Below are 18,059 nucleotides of genomic sequence, written 5' to 3'. Positions count from 1 at the left end.
CTCCATGAAAAACTTCACTTGAAAGTCAGGGGAACCTAGGAAAATCCTGGGAGACTGGGTGAGGGGTCAACCTTGAAGGTACTAGACTGGGGATTTATTTAAATAAATTATAGCAGGAGGCCTAAATGTTTCAGTAAGGACTTTGATAACTTCTTAAATTGAGGTACCTTAAAGCCTGAATTTTAAAAACCAGCCTACAACATCATGGAAGGGAGCTGCCCAATCCTATTTGCATGATTGCAATCCCTTGCACATGTATTAAAGGATTCACTGCATCGAGAACTAGTGGGAATATTTCTTCACTCTCATCTCAGTAGTATGTCCTATCATACATTCTGTACCAGAAGGACTGGCTCAACATCTCTCTCATTTTTACAAACAATGGATCAAAGAAGAATATTCAATTTCCCCCCAATTGTCCCAGTATTGTTAGAATACTCTTGAGAGCACTAGGATATATCTATTTCTGTCAGAGCAGTCAAGTCATTTAAAATAAAATAAAATATCTATTCACAAAGTTGCAAAGCTCTGATATTAGCTTGCCTTTTAATCTTCCTTAGTAGATATATGAAAATGGCTTGTTTGTTGCATTCAGTAGCAATTTAAAGTTGTGGTTATAGGGGAATAATTACAGATGGTTTTATGCAACAGAAGGATAATTTGATCTAAAAATCTGATCTAATGCTCTTGTGTAGGGACATTCTCCATTGAGAAGGGAAGAGGGAATATATTAAAACAAAAGAGACAAATGGCATGAACATGAGCTGAGAAAGAGCTATTACTATTCCCTCTTTATCGAGAGACAGATTGAGCTGGGCTCCTGCACAATTCTAAAAAGCAGGGAGGGCATCCCTTCTGCATGCATATTTAAAAAGAGACAACTTGTGATTGTTATTTTTTGACCAATGGAATAGAGAATGCATACATATAAGTGTCCTGAGAAATTGTTTGACCAATAAAAATAACCAGGGCTAACAAGAACAACAACGATAACAGAGGTGATAATAATGAAGTCATATTTCATATTCCTCTGTGGAAAACTCACACCTTAAGGAAGTGGAGCTGAGATAAAAACTACCACCTACTATGGTTCAGAAATCAGAAAACACAAATCGTAAAATTACTGATCAGGTGAAGTAAAAATGAGAGAGGTTTAGAAACCCTCATCCCATTACAAGTCAGGTCCAGATTCCTAAAATTTTGATACCTGGACCAGATCTGGTATCTGGACCAAATCTGGCTTGAACCCAGCTTCACCACAACCCAGCTCTCCTTGCCCGTCTCCTCCTTCCCAGACAAAATCCCAATCCCAAATGATACACAGGGGATCCTGGGAGCAGGCACGGATGATCCCTCCTGGGATAATCCTTAGGTATAGAAAGGGCCTCAGAGTTCTGGATCTGGGCCAGATCTACACCAAGCAGGATATAACACTTTGAAAGCAGTTTGAAAATGTCATATGGAATGTGTCACGGGCCCCACAGTTGTCACTGCACTTCAATACCATTGTAAAGCAGGAGTGTAGATCCTGCCCTGGACATCAATGAGAACAACCCAAGAACAGGGCATTCCTGGCTGGGTTTAACCATGTGGAAGTGGACAAGCAGTTTGGAGTGAGCACACACACTTGCTTCCAGACATTCACAAACAGCCCATAGTTGGTGAAACTATGGATTGTTTGACTGTACAAACAAGGTCATAGAATACAGGAACAGATCTAAAAGAACAATGATGTTTTCTTAAGAGGACTTTTATAAAGAATATAAAATGATTACAGAGTGGACATGCTGGAGTTCACTACCCTTTTGAGAATGAGAGCGAGTGAGCACACTGCTGGCTGTCAGTTACCTTCCACCCAAATCCAGAATGTGATGGCAGTGGTGCTACATGAAGACCAATCTGAATTGTTTCAATCCATTACAAGTCAATATTGTCCCTTAGTCCAAGCTACATCACAGGGTTGTTATGAGAATAAACTAGGGGGGAATCTATTTGCCACCTTAAGCATTGGGTGGGAAAGGGTGGGCTAAAAACATGATGACAAATAAATAATGGATAGGGTTCTCTCAATATTTCTTGAGTATCTTGGGAAATGTTGGGCTTTGGAATTTTCTTTGCCACCTAGAAAATTTCATCTTTGGGCTGGAGAATCTAGATCCATCATGGTATTAGAGGGCATGAAAAGATACAATTTTTAGAAAACCATGCAGCCTGACTATGCTGCAATTTCCCCATCAAAACTGAGGTTGACACATAAACATAAGGCTTGTAGAATGAAAGGCAATGTTTTGCAGATCATGTCATTCCTAGCATCTGCTTACCTTAGACGTTCGTGACCTCCTCAGAGCTTGGCTCTCTGCACCTGTCTCAAGCACATCCAAACCGTTTAAGCAGCCAGAGAAAGGCAGGCTCTCAGCAGGCACTCAGCAGGTTAATGGTAAGGCACTGCTCAACCTCCCAGCTAATAAGATTTAAATACAGGCTAATGACTGCATGTTTTCACTTTAATCAACACGCAAATCGCCCTTTTATTATTATGGTTTATTTTTTCCCAATTTAATTTCTAATTGAATTATGCTTCAGCCCGTTAATTGTTGATTTAAGCCATATCTCAAATTTCTAGCTGAGTTTATACATCCCCAATCCCTCCCTAAGCCCAAACCTTGCTCTATTAATCTTTTAAGTGAGGAGAAATTGGTGGCGCAGTGAGCCCTACTAAAGTGTGGGTCTAATCACAAGAGAAATGAGTCTGATTAACTGACTAGGAGAAGAAGAGGGTTTTTTAAAAATGTAAGTTAGGTCTCCAGTGCTGCACAACAAGCCACCATATTATGGTAAACATGTTTTACCATGTGTTGGGTTGATGAACAGGATTCCATCTAATATTCATAATAGTGAAATCAAGGCAATGTTTATTTAATCAAAAAGGCACCATCCATCCACACAGATAAAGGAGCTACCAGCAGCCCTGGGGGAACACAAGAGTTTGCAGAAGTTCCAAAAAAATTGAGAGAGAGAGAGAGAGAGAGAGAGAGAGAGAGAGAGAGAGAGAGAGAGAGAAACTTGAGGGTAAGGTGTAGGGTGACCGTATGGAAAGGAGGACAGGGCTCCTGAATCTTGAATGGTTGTATTGAAAATGGAATCTCAGCAAATGTCATTTATATGCATGCAGCACCTGGTGAAATTCCCTCTTCATCACAACAGTTAAAGCTGCAGGAGCCCCACCCAGCTGCTCATTCTAGGCAGGGCTACTGCAGCTTTAACTGTTGTGATGAAGAGGGAATTTCACCAGGTGTTGCATGTGTGCAAATGACACCTGCTGAAATTCCCCTTTCAATATAACCATTAAAGATACAGCAGCCCTGTCCTCCTTTCCACATGGTCACCCTACCGTCTGTGTCACTATACAGCACAATTTACAAACTACAGAATGCCACAAGAAGCAATGAGCATACTAGTTCTTTTGCGGCTGGGGGTGGGGGGAGTTCCCAAAGGGTCTCTTGTTCATTTGTCCTAGAGGAAATTTCTTCCTGGCTCCAAGAGAAAAAGCTCCTGGTAAAAGCTATTTACCTTGTGCCATTAGATTACTCCCTGGCCTATTTCGATAACATGACTGGGAAGAGATGGTCTCTGATGACCTTGCAGTGCTGGGCCTAAGAGCAGCAAGCTTGCTGCTGTTTGCCCCACCCACCCCAATATTTCACAAATGAAAACAGAGGGTCACTCATAAACATCCCAGTCCTCATACCAAGGAGTACTGTCTGAGCTCCTCTCCTATTGAAGGCTCAGCTCTCTGTGTAAGAGCCTGCCCTGCACTGATGTAACCATGATATTGGTTCTTTTGGTTAAAGATATACTTAAAAGTTCCGTATATACCTGGGAGGGTACATGAAATGTCAGCTGAGCATTGGGGACAAGATACGTCCAGTCGTCAATCTGAGAATTCGATTCCAGAGGCTCTGGAGAAGAAGCAGAATTTGAAAGTACAACCATTCTAGCAATGCACTCTAAAAACATGAACAAGAACATTGCCAAAAATAAGGACAAGACAGGGAAAAGTATTTACCAGGATCAGGGGACAGAAAACAGGAGCTGTCACTAATAAATAGGGATGGTTGGGGAGTGTATGTAGTTGTTTGCGTGGTAATTCTATACTGGCCAGATGCACAAGAGGACAGGGCTTTTGCATCTTGAAGAGTGTTGTAGAACAAGGAATGTTAGCAGGTCACGGAACTACACCTGTTGGAAATGCCCTCTTCTGCGCAAAGAAGAAATGTGCAGGAGCCCTGTCTTCCTTTGCATCTGGCCACTGTAGGTAATTCATCACCAGCTGGTTTTGAATTATGCTGGAAAAGAAAATTGCTGCATTAGAACAAAGCCTCATTATTTCATTTTCTTTGGAAAGCAGATTAATCTCTGGTGCAGGTCACACAGTGACGACACGGGTTCAGTGAGCTCACTTCAAGAGGGCAGGTTCCTGCTGGCCCTGATGCTTCTTCAGCATGCTTCGCTCCAGCTATCGTTATGAATATTATCTTTAAAAATCTATTAGCTTTACTAGTTTCATTAAATGGCCATTAGACCATCCATTAGCAGCTGCTTTAGTTGGTTTCATGTAGAGGCGGCAGCATGGGGCTCACTCTCTGTGCATATGGAGCGGGCGGTGGGAGGGGGGAGTTTAAGCCATGGTACAAAGCAGAAGCAGGGGTCAGAGGGAGAGAACAACCTTCTGTGTTTTTCTTTTATCTCCAAAGGCTACTTGGCCTCATCTCCACCTTGACACCTTCCGGGACAGGGGAGGGGGAGGATCTCGGGCTTCCCTGCTTCCGAGATCATCCCCCTGTGTCTAAATGCCAGCACGTCATCCTGGAAGTCAAGAAGGATGTTCCAGTGTGGTGTGGTGTTGTTTTGTGAAGGAGGAGCCAGTTGCACAATTGTGCAGCCCCGATTCTGCAGAAAAAGTAAGTTAAAAAGAAACACCTAAAAACTCAGTGCCAAAAAGTGCTGGCAGTCATCCCAGCACTGGCAAAATTGCTCCCCCCACCCCCAATGGGCACAGAGTCAACCCACACAGCTCTGGGCCCATTTGAAGAACCCCATTACTCACAGGGAGGAGGGAGGACCCAGGAGCCCATGACCACTGCCCACAGTCCTCGGAGTTGTCCTGGGACCATGGGGAAAATTGTGAAAACTGTGATCCCAGTTATCCTGGGACATGGAGAGGTTGTCTTCTGTTGACCTTGAGATCCCTGGTGCATCATTTGGATGCACAGGGACAACCTTGAACTGACCTCGGGATAACTGGCTGGTGTAGATTAGGCCTTGGTTGACATCCCAGGCCTCGAAAATTTGAGAATGTCTTGCCAGTTCCATATCCAACTTATTAATTGAATTGGAGAAGCAATGGTTAAAACCATTTGGTTATGTTGTGATGCAACCAAAGAATGAACAAGATAGATAGATAGATAGATAGATGCAAACACTCTCAAAGCAGGGGACTCCAACATGTTACCTGCAGGCACCAAAGTGCCCGTGGGCACTTTTCTTGGTGTCCACCAAGCTCCCTACCCCTCTGATTTTTATTTTATTCATATATATATGTGTGTGTGTGTGTGCGCTGCCCTTAAGTGCTATATTTATTTGATTTCAAAAGAATGATTTAGTCTTTTGGATCTTAGCCCCCACCTCTGTTCTGTACTTAGGTTCTTGGGCAAGTAACTTTTCTTATGGGAAGTTAGTGTTTTGTGACTAGCCACACCCACCATGGCAGCCATTTTATGAACGTGCAAATCCACCCCCCACACTCATGGCAACCATTTGTGTGAGAGCTCCCATGACACTCTCAAAATTCTAAACATGCCCACCTTCTCTAAAAGGCAGGGCTGGGCAGAGGGTGGGGGAGTGGGGCCAGTTGGCATGGGCCTACGATTTTGAGGGGGCCTACTCAATGGAAACATTTGAATGGATTAGCAGTTTTGAACTTTAACACTGACAAGGCAAAGTTGCTTGATTTTTCTGTTGTTGTTGATGAATTTGCCCAAAGAAAAGCATGTAAAACATTTCTGAATGTGAAGAAGTGATGTCTTATATACATCTTGAATAAAAGTGCTTGCCATTAGCTTTTTTATAAATCGTTCTAGTTCATATGTATTTAGAACTGATTAAAAAATACTTAATGAGCAGTTTGAAATGGGGCCGACATTTCCCATCTTGCCCAGGCCTATTACCAGCTTTGCCCAGCCCTGCTAAAAGGTTAGGGATCCCGGCTGTCGTAGGATGAGGCAGACCTTCTCGGAGAAGTGTACAGAGATAAAAGATTCTCCTTAGATCTATCCAGGTGTTCAGGCTTTACACAGTCCCCAGCATATGAGGGGGAAAATGGGAATACACGTCTGACCCTACCTCCTCCATTGCACTCCTAATATTTCCAACTCACCACCCTCCATATGGTTGGGCTGAACTTCTGAAGTGGGGAGCTTACATGTATAGAGCAGTCAATAGGGGAAAAGATGCATTTGGGTTAGCTAAAACCACACTTTCCCCATTCAAATGTGCCTTTTCAAATTTGAATTTGGTCTATGAATAAGGTAGACTGAGCTTTGAGGTGGAACTTGGAAAACCTAAGCATAAGCCTTGCTAGTTCTCACATTGCTATGTAAGAGTCTGAGTCTGATTTATGGACTTTTTCACCTCCCACATGGTGGGATATATTTGACCTTGTGGCCACCTATTTTTTTTTTAATCTCTGTGACCTTATGGCCAAGTCTAAAGGGAAGAAATAACTTTATTAACCATTTTTATTTTTTTCTTCACTACAATCCTTCCAGCCCTAGTCTTGTCTTAAAGAAGTTGACTTACTTACTTTTGGAAATCTCCCTTTCTGTTATTTTTATGAAACTCCTCTTCAAAGCAAAAGTCAACAATATAGGAAAACTACCAAAAGCATATTTTATGAGGTTAACAGCTTGTAAAGCCTACCGCAGTCTATCCACTATATATTTGTTTGTGTGTGTGATTGTGTGGAGTGTGTGTGTGTGCATAGTGAGCACTCTATACACACCAGTAAGTTTTAACATTATCATTGCATAACAAAAAGCAGGCTCAAACATCCCAACTGAAGTGAACAGGCAAGAAACTAGGAATGGGGAAAAATAATTCAATTTGTTTCTTAACGAGAATTTACTTAATTTTGCACTTTTGAACCAATACACACATCAATACTCAGGTCTCCTTTGAAATTCAAATTTTCCAATGACGGTCTCCAATCAAGAAATGCATACAAAAATGCATATGAGGGAACTGTGTATACAAAAATGCATATTAGTGAAAATAATGATAAAAATGCATAACATTAGGGCATGATCTACACTACTGCTTTAAAGTGCTTTATAACAGTTTTGACAACTGTTGGGGCCCAGGACACACTCCATATACAGTTGTCAAAACTTTTGTAAAGCGCTTTAAAGCACTTTAAAGCAGTAGTGTAGATCCAGCCCTGGAGATTGGAAAACATGACAAACCGAGAGAAACGGAAGTGAAGAGATTTGTCCATCCCTACAAGAAACATGGATATTACTGTTTTTATGCTTTTAAATTTTTGTATATTTGTTTTTAATGTTCATTGTTTTTAACTTTTGTAAACAGCCGAGAGAGCTTCAGCTATGGGGCGGTATATAAATGTAACAAATAAATATATAAATAAACATGCCCCTTCGTTCCCCCTTCCTTCCTTCCTTCCTTCCTTCCTTCCTTCCTTCCTTCCTTCCTTCCTTTCTGTCTGTCTCTCTCATGCACACTATGAATGTAAATGGATTATATGTGGACAAAGCCTATGGCCCTAGTTTTTGGAAACTGTAGATGAAGCAGCAAGCTTAGATTTCTGAACTGTCTGTAATGTGTTAAATTGGACTCTGCCATGGCAAGCGTATTAAAGAGAGGTCGCAAGAGAGAGAGGTATTCTGTTGTATACTGGAATACTGGGAGCCTTAGAAGGGATTGACACAGAGGCTATATGCTCAAAAGGCCAAGAGAGACAGACAACATTAATCTTGCCACTTACAGTACCAACACAGCACAGCTAACTGCTAAGGGCTATATCCTAGAGTGTTCCTTATCCCCAAGTACAATATAAAGCATGGGATAGGTTATTCTAGAACTATTAGGATTATGGGCTAAATCCTTCATAATAAACTCTCTATCACCTATGCCCATCGGCAGGCCAAAGAGCAAATGTAAACTCTTACGATGATACTATAGCAATGCCGAAGCAGCAGCTAATAGATGAGTAGGGCTGCTTCGTATGTTCGCTTCCCCTTCCTGAAAAAGACACACAGCTGTAACATGGTTGAACAGGCCAAACTTAGTGAATGTGGCCTACTGTTATGGCCTATGGCGAAAATGAATGCACAAGAAATGACTAACAAAAATGAACAATGAAAAAGTCAAATGCATGCCAAACAACCAGTCTGAAGCCTGTCTGGCAAATCTATCTGAAACTGTTCTGACAAACATATGTCTCAGATTTGTTGTTTGGCAATTGAAACAATCCAAACTTGGGATAGTTACAGAATTCTCCCCATCTGAAATTCTCCATGGATTTGGGGGTTCCAAATTAATTGATCTTGTTTGCGGAGTGGCACTGGTGGGTTGGAAATCTCCGCCGCCGCCGCTTCTGCTTCTTCTTCTTCTTCTTCTTCTTCTTCTTCTTCTTCTTCTTCTTCTTCTTCTTCTTCTTCTTCTTCTTCTTCTCCTTCTCCTTCTCCTTCTCCTCCTCTTCCTCCTCCTCCTCCCTCCTCCTCCTCCTCCACCACCAATTTTCATACTTTTTTGACAGATTTATTCTGGCTATATATTATCTCTGGTATCAGAGGAAATATGCCTATGTATGCCAGTTGCCTGGGAATATGAGTGAGAGGGTACTATTATGCTCTTGTCCTGCTTCTTCTGAGCTTCTCGTGGGTAACTGGTTGATCACTCTAAGAATAGAATGCCTAACTAGACAGACCTTTGGTCTGATCCAACAGAGATCCACTTCTGTTCCTGCCACTAAACATGAAGAGTCTGGTACATTTTTCTTCACATCTCTGTCCCCCACCCCCACCCTTCACACATGTGTTTCCAGGTTACCAATCCACACTAGGCCAAATGTGCACTGACAAAAATTGTGCAAAGAATGATCACATAAGAGCTTTATTTCCATACTGTTGTCCAATTGTTTGTTTGCCAGATCTATTGTCTGGTTTTTAGCTATTGCTTCCAAAACAATGCATGAAACCATTAAAACAAACTCTTAAAATCAGAATTTCAGATTAATATAAAAAAATAATGAAACAGTAAGTACAACAGAATGAAACCAAAGAGTGTTCACCTGCTTCCAGAATATGATGGGCATGTCCACACCATCCATTTATCCTGGGGTCATCTCGAGGTTGTCCCTGTGCATCCAAATGACACACAGGGGATCCCGGGGTCAACTGGGGACGACCTCTCAGTTGTCCCGGGATAACTGGGACTACTTTTACCTCAATTTCCCCAGCAGTCCTGGGACAACCCTGAGGACCCTGGGCAGTGTGGCATTTGCTCCCGGGTCCTCCCTCCTCTCTGTGAGTAGCCTGGCAGAACAAACGGGCAGGGAGTTCTGCAGGGGGGTGGGCTCTGTGCCCATTGGGGGTAAGGGGGTGAGCTTTTCTGACATCCCCGGGATGGTTGTTGGTGTTTTATGGCGGCAACTTTTTTTTAATTTATTGTTTCAAACTTAATTTGGCGCTGGATCGCGTCCTCACACTCGCGCAGAAGTCTCCTTCTGAAAAAACACACATGCCACGCCCGATGTTCCTCTTTCCTTCTGGGAGTCACACTGGCATTTGGACACTGAGGGAGGATCCCAGAAGCCTGAGATCCTCCCCACCACATCCTGGAAAACCCATAGATGTAGATGATCTTGATGAGAGAGGGAGAAAAATGAGCTGGTCTATACTGGAGGAGAGGGGATGGATGGACAGGCCCTGGGCATCTCCAGATATTGTTTGACTACAACTCCCATCATTTTTACTATTGGCCATGATTGCTAGGGCTGATGGGTATTATAGTCCAAGTGCTTGAGGGCTGTAGGTTCCTCAACCCTGCCTTGAACACTGCAGTCTGGGACCACATCAGAAAATTTGTGATGTGTTGATGAAGCTGTGTGTCGACTTGCATCTCATGTTCAGACTAAGTTGGTCTCCACGAGCAGGGCAGCTTTCTTGGTTGCCAATTTGGAGCATGGGTATGATCTCCTACAGACTGTTCATTTGGCTCCCTCTCTCATGGTGTTCTGAAAGCAGGTAAACCAGGTTTTGTTTCATTCTGCTTTTGGAAGTTAGTCCTTATTTGGTGGCTTGCTGCCATTTTGCTGTAGCTGTTTCAATATAGGTGTCATGTGCACATGTAAAGGAAAATAAATAAAATAGAACTGAAAACTTCAGCCAACTGTGCATATGCCAACTCCAAAATTAAATTTTACATATTTTAGAAATTCTCCGAGTTAAACCAGAAGGCAGGTGGAGCGGTACGCAGGGCAAAGCCAACCCACAGAACAATAATAAAAATGATAGTGGGACATCTGCTCGTTCCTAATATGGGCAGTATCTGCAATGATTTCCCAGCCACTTCTATGCACACATTTTAGGATGAGAAGCAGAGAAACTTGCTATGGGAAAGCAGTTTGTGAGAGCTAAAGTAATGTAGTAGTTAACAATATGAACCCTGTACAAGGAGGTCCCTGATTCAAATCCTGCCTTGGCTATGAAGTTACTGGATGAATACTGGCTACACTTACACCATTGTTGTAAGGAATGCTGAGTTAATGTACACTTTCAGCACTGCGGGAGAGTGCTAGAAATGCTAAATGTTATAATTATTGATTACACGTGTACCAACCTACAAATTGCTCAGAGTAATGTAGAAATGGTTCCCAACAAATCTATCCAGGTAGTGTTTAGAGCCAACCCCTGTTAATTATGCATAGAGCTCTACACATAATTAACAAGCCATTAAAAATCCTCCTAGGCCATAGACCAGGGTGAGGCAGTGTGTTCCCAATGCACCTTAGGGCTCACCAAGGTGTGTCGTCACTCCTCCCATTTTCAAAAACCATAATACATTTTCTTACTGGCAGCTATGGTTGCTGGGAAACAGTTTCCTGTTGGTGCTGAGAACTGTGGATTCAAAGAAGTTGTTTAGTGTGTTGGGCCTCAGAGCCTATCTTTGCCCTGTACTCAGACTACTGGGCAAGTGACTTGTCCTTTGTCACACCTCCCATAGTAGCAATTTTGTGGTGGTGCTTATGTTATTTTCTCTAATTGCCAAATATGCTCACAGCCCCAAAAGGTTGCCTTCTCCTGCCATAGTCAAAGCTATGACCTTGGAGATGGAGCTCTGAGCTGGGTTTTTCCCCACAACCCCAGCCCCATCCAGCCACCACAGAAAGCTCTGTGGCAGTTCCCTCTCCTGAGGTCAGAGTTCTGAATTCGGGAAGATGAAAGATAGGGAGGGAAGAGGGCACGTGGGTGGGCCACGAATGGAGAATCTATGGATCTGCCAGATCCAAAGGCAGGGCAGCCATATGAAAAGGAGGAAAGAGCTCCTGTATCTTTAACAGTTGCATGGAAAAGGGACTTTCAGAGGGTGTTATTTGTATGCATCGCTTCTCGGCCTTTTGGCTAAGATCAAGTGTAGTGTAGTGTGTATGCATGCAGCACCTGTGAAATTCCCTCTTTATCACAACAGTTAAAGCTGCAGGAGCCCTGCCTTCTTTTGTATCAGGTCATGCTAGGCAGGGCTCCTGCAGCTTTAACTGTTGTGATGAAGAGGGAATTTCACCAGGTGCTGCATGCATACAAATGACATCCGCTGAAAGTCCCTTTTCAATACAACTGTTAAAGATACAGGAGCCCTGTCCTCCTTTCCATATGGTCACCCTACCAAAGGCCTCTCAGCCACCGTCCCTGGCAAGGTGACAGAGTTAGATGGGCTCAGAGGCATGTCTGGCACAAAAAGGAGTTTCAGAGGCTAGAGAGGCTAAAAAAAAGCCTCTGCGGTTCCTCCCATCCTCTTGCCAGCAGGGCCCTGGATACTCCGACTGCTCTGAAATCAGATTGCTCTCTGCAGTCAGTTAAATACCAGGTAGTACTGAATGTAGCCTTTTATTCATGACTCCAAGTAGAACCTTTAAAGCAAAACCAGCAAGCCACCGATGTGAATTTTCTTGATGTGCATGATGCCTAGTGGTAGAGAACTCAACTTTTTCATGTAGAATTGGGTTGTTTTAGGCACCAATTATTTTTAAAATTATTGGAAGAGAGTATCCACAATTCTGGGTTTGCTCTAAAAGACCTATTGTGCCTTTGACAACACTGCATTTGAATTGGCTGTTTTGTAAAATTGTTGTAGCTGTGTCTGTTCTTGCTCTAGAATGAGGGTTCAGGGCAGGTAAGCATCCAAGATGAACAAGAAAAAGGGGAGAAATGTCTCAGGATGCTGTAGACACACACACACACACACACACACACACACACACACACACATATATATATATATATATATATATATATATATATATATATATATGAGAGAGAGAGGGGAATCTACACTAGTCAAGTTAGAACGTGTTACCGTTTTTAAGTGTACGTTTGGTAGTATTTCGCCACATGACGTTCAGTTTGTGACATTTTATTGTTGTCTGTTCTCAGGTTTTTATTTTGAACTTCTCTGAAATAAGTCGTTCTATTTGGTATGATGTGGCTGATTTCATCTTATTAAATGGGTTTCCTGTAGTTCTTAATTAGCCAATCATATTCCGGGGGGGCATGTTTATGTAATTTTCTTGTCCAAAGTTGGAGCCCTTTTTTTCTTTCAACCCTCTTTTTTGCAGCCACTTTTAGTTTCACTTTTGGGAGGCTGCTGGCTGGATTGTTTGAACGTGGAGGATTGTCTCAGAGAGAAGAGGAAGTGGGCGGGGAAATTGGCAGACGGGGAAAAAGAACAAACGAATTTCTTTTCTTAGTGTGGCCAAAAAGAATGCATTCCCATGGAAAAAGAAAAGTAAGTAAACGTTTTAAAAACTGCTACATTTTAAATCGTTCAAAAACAAAAAGGTTCAATGACTGTAAAAACAACGTTTCATATACTAGTGTAGATCCTCTCAGAGAGCCTGTTGCGTTTCAGCCTCTTGCTTTCTGATAAGCCTTCTTCTGGGAGTTGTAACAATTAGGGGTGTGCAAAGTGGTTCTTCTCCACCTCAAAATTCAAGCCAGAGCTGCGCTGAGGCAAAACTTTGCCATGCTCGGCTCCCTTTACTCCATCCTGTCAGATTACCTGTCAGAGAACCTCCTGTTTTCGGATAGCCACTTGTCAATGGAAATTAATCAAGTGCTACAAACGAGAAAGATCTTGGAATTGTTGTAGATCACAAGCTGAATATGAGCCAACAGTGCGATATGGCTGCAAGAAAGGCAAATGCTATTTTGGGCTGCATTAATAGAAGTATAGCTTCCAAATCACGTGAGGTACTGGTTCCTCTGTATTCGGCCCTGGTTAGGCCTCATCTAGAGTATTGCGTCCAGTTCTGGGCTCCACAATTCAAGAAGGACGCAGACAAGCTGGAGCGTGTTCAGATGAGGGCAACCAGGATGATCAGGGGTCTGGAAACAAAGCCCTATGAAGAGAGACTGAAAGAACTGGGCATGTTTAGCCTGGAGAAGAGAAGATTGAGGGGAAACATGAGAGCACTCTTCAAATACTTAAAAGGTTGTCACACAGAGGAGGGCCAGGATCTCTTCTCGATCCTCCCAGAGTGCAGGACACGGAATAACGGGCTCAAGTTAAAAGAAGCCAGATTCCAGCTGGACATCAGGAAAAACTTCCTGACTGTTAGAGCAGTACGACAATGGAACCAGTTACCTAGGGAGGTTGTGAGCATTCAAGAGGCAGCTGGACAACCATCTGTCAGGGATGCTTTAGGGTGGATTCCTGCATTGAGCAGGGGGTTGGATTCAATGGCCTTGTAGGCCCCTTCCAACTCTGCTATTCTATGATTCTATGATTCTATGCTTACAGCTCCCTCATTTTTAAAGTTAAAGAGATAAATCTTGGCGCCATGATAGCTCTTAAGGAGGGCTTTTGTCACACCAAGTTTGAATCAAATCCATTCATGCTTTGATTTTAAGAATTTTTAAAATGGAAATTTTAAAAAATGTTGACATCTGCATAATTTTAAATATAAAGGGATGGAAATTAGCATGGTGAAAGCTCTTAAAGAGGGCTTAAGGCATGCCTTGATTTGTTAGAAATTTTTAAATCCCCCTCAAACCATTCTCCCCCTTAAATGCCCGCACGCACGCGCGCGCACACACACACACACACACACACTAATCCATCCCTGCACATTTACAGAGGGAGGTTTTATCCTTTACTTTGCTGATGCAGAGCTCCACTGCTGCTGGTGGAAGTTTCTACTCTAGCCTTCTCCAACCTGGTGCCCTCCAGATCTATTGCACAGACCACCCCACCCTGGAAGCCCAGCCAGCCAACAGGAGTAATGGTGTAACTGAAATAAAGACCCTGCCTGTGCCTGACTCAGGTGTAGAAGCTTTCTCACTCACAATGCCAGCCCGCCCAGTAGCACTTTCACACTGTGGAAATGTGGATGATGGACTTCTATGAGTCTGAACAGAAGCATGCTCCCTCTCCCCTCCTCCATGGCCAGAATCAGCAGCCAGTTAGTGTTTCCCACTCCCCTGAACACTGCAATTCTAGGAGAACATGGTCATGGACAGTGCTGTGGCATTTCCTAACTGGTTAGCCACAGATGTCAATAACAAAGCTACCCCTCACCCCACTCAGCATCTTACAAATATGGAGATATTCAATTCAGACACCCACCCACCAGGATAATTTCAGAGATTTTAGAAGCTCCGATTGGGCATGTCTCTGCTCTTATATTAATTGATGGGTTTGGAAGTGGCCAATCTCCGCTCCATGGATGTTCATGGTTACCAGATAATTCCGGGGTGGAGTTCACACCCCTAGTAACAATATATGCAGAAATTATTTTCAACAGTCCTGTGTCTATATATTCACCACTACAATGACATGATGTATGTATGTATGTATGTATGTATGTATGCATATATTATTGCATTTATATCCCAACTGTTTTATTATTATTATTATTTATTTATATAGCTCCAAGGAACCCAAGGCAGCGTACATAATGCTCCTCCTCTCCATTTTATCCTCACAACAACAACCCTGTGAGGTAGGTAGGGCTGAGACTCTGTGACTGGCCCAAAGTCACCCAGTGGGTTACCCTACCCTGTGCCTGCTTACCCTACCCTGTGCCTGTTTGCATTCTCTTCCCCTCCTTATTGTTTTACTATGATTTTATTAGATTGTAAGCCTATGCGGCAGAGTCTTGCTATTTACTGTTTTACTCTGTACAGCACCATGTACATTGATGGTGCTATATAAATAAATAATAATAATAATAATAATGAGTGGGGACTAGATCTCCTGATCTAGATCTCCGGATCTCCTGATTCCCAGTCTGACACTTTAGCCGCTACACCACACCATGATGATGCACCCATTAAGAACATACCACCAGCCCAATTCCAAACTGGAAAGCGAGGAAGTAGAGACAGCTTCATAGCATAACCGAAGGAGAAAGAATTAGTAAGACTGCTGTACCCAGACATTTAGCAATATTGCTTGCTTTTACTCTTACACAGACTCTTTTTAAAAAGGTACAAACTGGCTTACAGTCTTCATTCCATCAAAGAGAAAATTGACTTCAGTCTAGGGAGGATTCCCCCAGTGTCACCAATGAAGTTCATGATCAAGTGGAAGGCTGAGAAGACATTTTTAAAACAGCATTTGCGATTGTACCACCAAAGTATGATTGCTCACGCTGCACACTGTCATCCACTATAATATCTCTCCTCACGGTCTTGTTGTGCTTCCAAACCCTGCAAAATCTGTTTGATAAGAAAATGACACTGGGGCAAAAGAAATAAATATGTGCACCCCGGGAAATGATTCCTCTCTTTAGTTCTCTTTTAAAAACAATTGTCTGTGCCCATTTGTATGCACGATAGCCTAATCTTTCTAATTCTCTAATAAACCCTGAACTGAACTGAACTGGTTCAGGTGGTGACTACTTAGCAGGGACGACCCCAGTTTTTTGAAAGCTCTTGGGAGGAACGCTTCAATGGGGCCCTCAGTGAGTCTACCTTCTCCCCACCATCGCCACCAGCTGCTATTGCTCCTCATCCACTTTCTCATCTTCGCTATCTATTGCTTGCCTGACAGGCAGTGAGCAAGTAGGCAGTGGCATCTACTGTTCCCCCTTCTCAGCGCCATCATTGTCTGGACCAGAATGAACGGCAGGTGAACGAGCAGGTTGCAATGCATCCAGGGGGCTTGTCAGGTGGCCCTTGCTGGGTTGTGGACCCTCAGCAGATGTCCAGCCACGCTTTCCCTTGTTGTTGGCCCAGTTTTTTAGGCTGGTGAAAACAAAGGAAAGCTCTGGTCATGTCTCTCAGTTCTGTTGTTTACTGAAATTAGCATGTCCCTTAATCATGGCCGCCCAGTGGGCGGCATAGATAGAGATGGACTTTTGAATTAGATCATAGATCACATCAGCAGTGGAATGAAATGCTGCTATTCCACGGACAGCTTGTCTCCTGGGAAGCTCAGAAAACCCTGCTGCCCAGGGCTGTCAATCCAACATCCCTTGCTGGCGTTAAAAATCACTTAAATGGATTAAAAATTCAAAGGGTAACTAAAGCATCGGGAAAATACTCATGGTGGGGGTGGGGAATAACATCAGAAGCATTTGAAAGGTGTTGCTCAGGATTGTAAGCACGATCGTGGGATGCCAGGCTACTGGCTGAACAGCTGCCACGATGCACGGGCCCTTCAGAGTATTGGGGCCATTCCAAGCTCCTGTGGCTTTAGCAGTTGTCAGACTGGCTTTCATCATAAGCATAAATCATGCAATTACTCCAGCCTCAGCCTGCTCCATGAAATTGCTGCTTTGCATTTCAGATCACCTGAACGGAACTATATCCCTGCTGCTGCTGTAGCAGTATGACTGAGGCACAAGCAGCTTTCCCTTCCTGACAGCCCCACTGGAATCCTTCGGCTGACTCAGATAAATTGCAGCGGAGGGTCTGAGCCACTGGCGACGAGGGCAAAAGAAAGACGATCATACTTTAAAGTCATTTTGCGAGTGATGATTTTACACGAGGAATGTTTGGCACCTCTAAGGAAAGAGGTCAGTGTGACACCAACAAATTCTAAGGCTGTGCTTGCATCAGCACAGTGCCTCACATTTCCACTCCTACTCTGTGCAGTTTTGCATTCCACACTTATGAAAAAAGCACTACTAGAGATGCAAGCGGAATTCAATGTTTGCACATTCCAAAATGAAGTGACCCCAGGTTGGATCCAGATTTAGGAGTGTGCACCTGAGTTGGCTGTAGTGATACTCCCTGCCCCTTCCTCCCAATGGCAGCTCCTCCAGCTCCCTGAAAATGCTACACAGAGGGGCTGTTCACAAAACATGCTAACTGTTGAACAGTGGGTTGATTATTGAACCATGGATTACCGTGTTGTCTGAACCCAGGACATTTTTTTCAGGGTGACTTGTTAACCATGCAGTGTGGCTTGTTATCTACCTTGAAAAATGCAACAGCAAACCATGGGTTCTCAAGGCGGCTTGTTTGGAAAAAGTAAGCCACACTGCATGATTAACAAGCCATCCTGTGGAAAATGACCTGCATTCAGACAACATGCTATCACATGGCTCAGCAAACAATCCACAGTTCAACAACAGCCCACACTCAACTACTGAGTGTAGGTTAGCGTGTTGTGTGAACCCAGCCAATGGGTGAGGGGACCCTACTGAACAGAGTGAGTTTTGGTGCAGAGTAGAAGGGGGATCCCTGAAAATTTGGAGGAAGCACCTTCTGTGAGTGGATCCAACCCATGATTTGAATGTTCCAAACTAATTTTTGGAT

Source organism: Elgaria multicarinata, chromosome 5 (genome assembly GCF_023053635.1).
Source record: "Elgaria multicarinata webbii isolate HBS135686 ecotype San Diego chromosome 5, rElgMul1.1.pri, whole genome shotgun sequence".
Lineage (NCBI taxonomy): Eukaryota > Metazoa > Chordata > Lepidosauria > Squamata > Anguidae > Elgaria > Elgaria multicarinata.
This window is presented reverse-complemented; position numbering follows the sequence as displayed.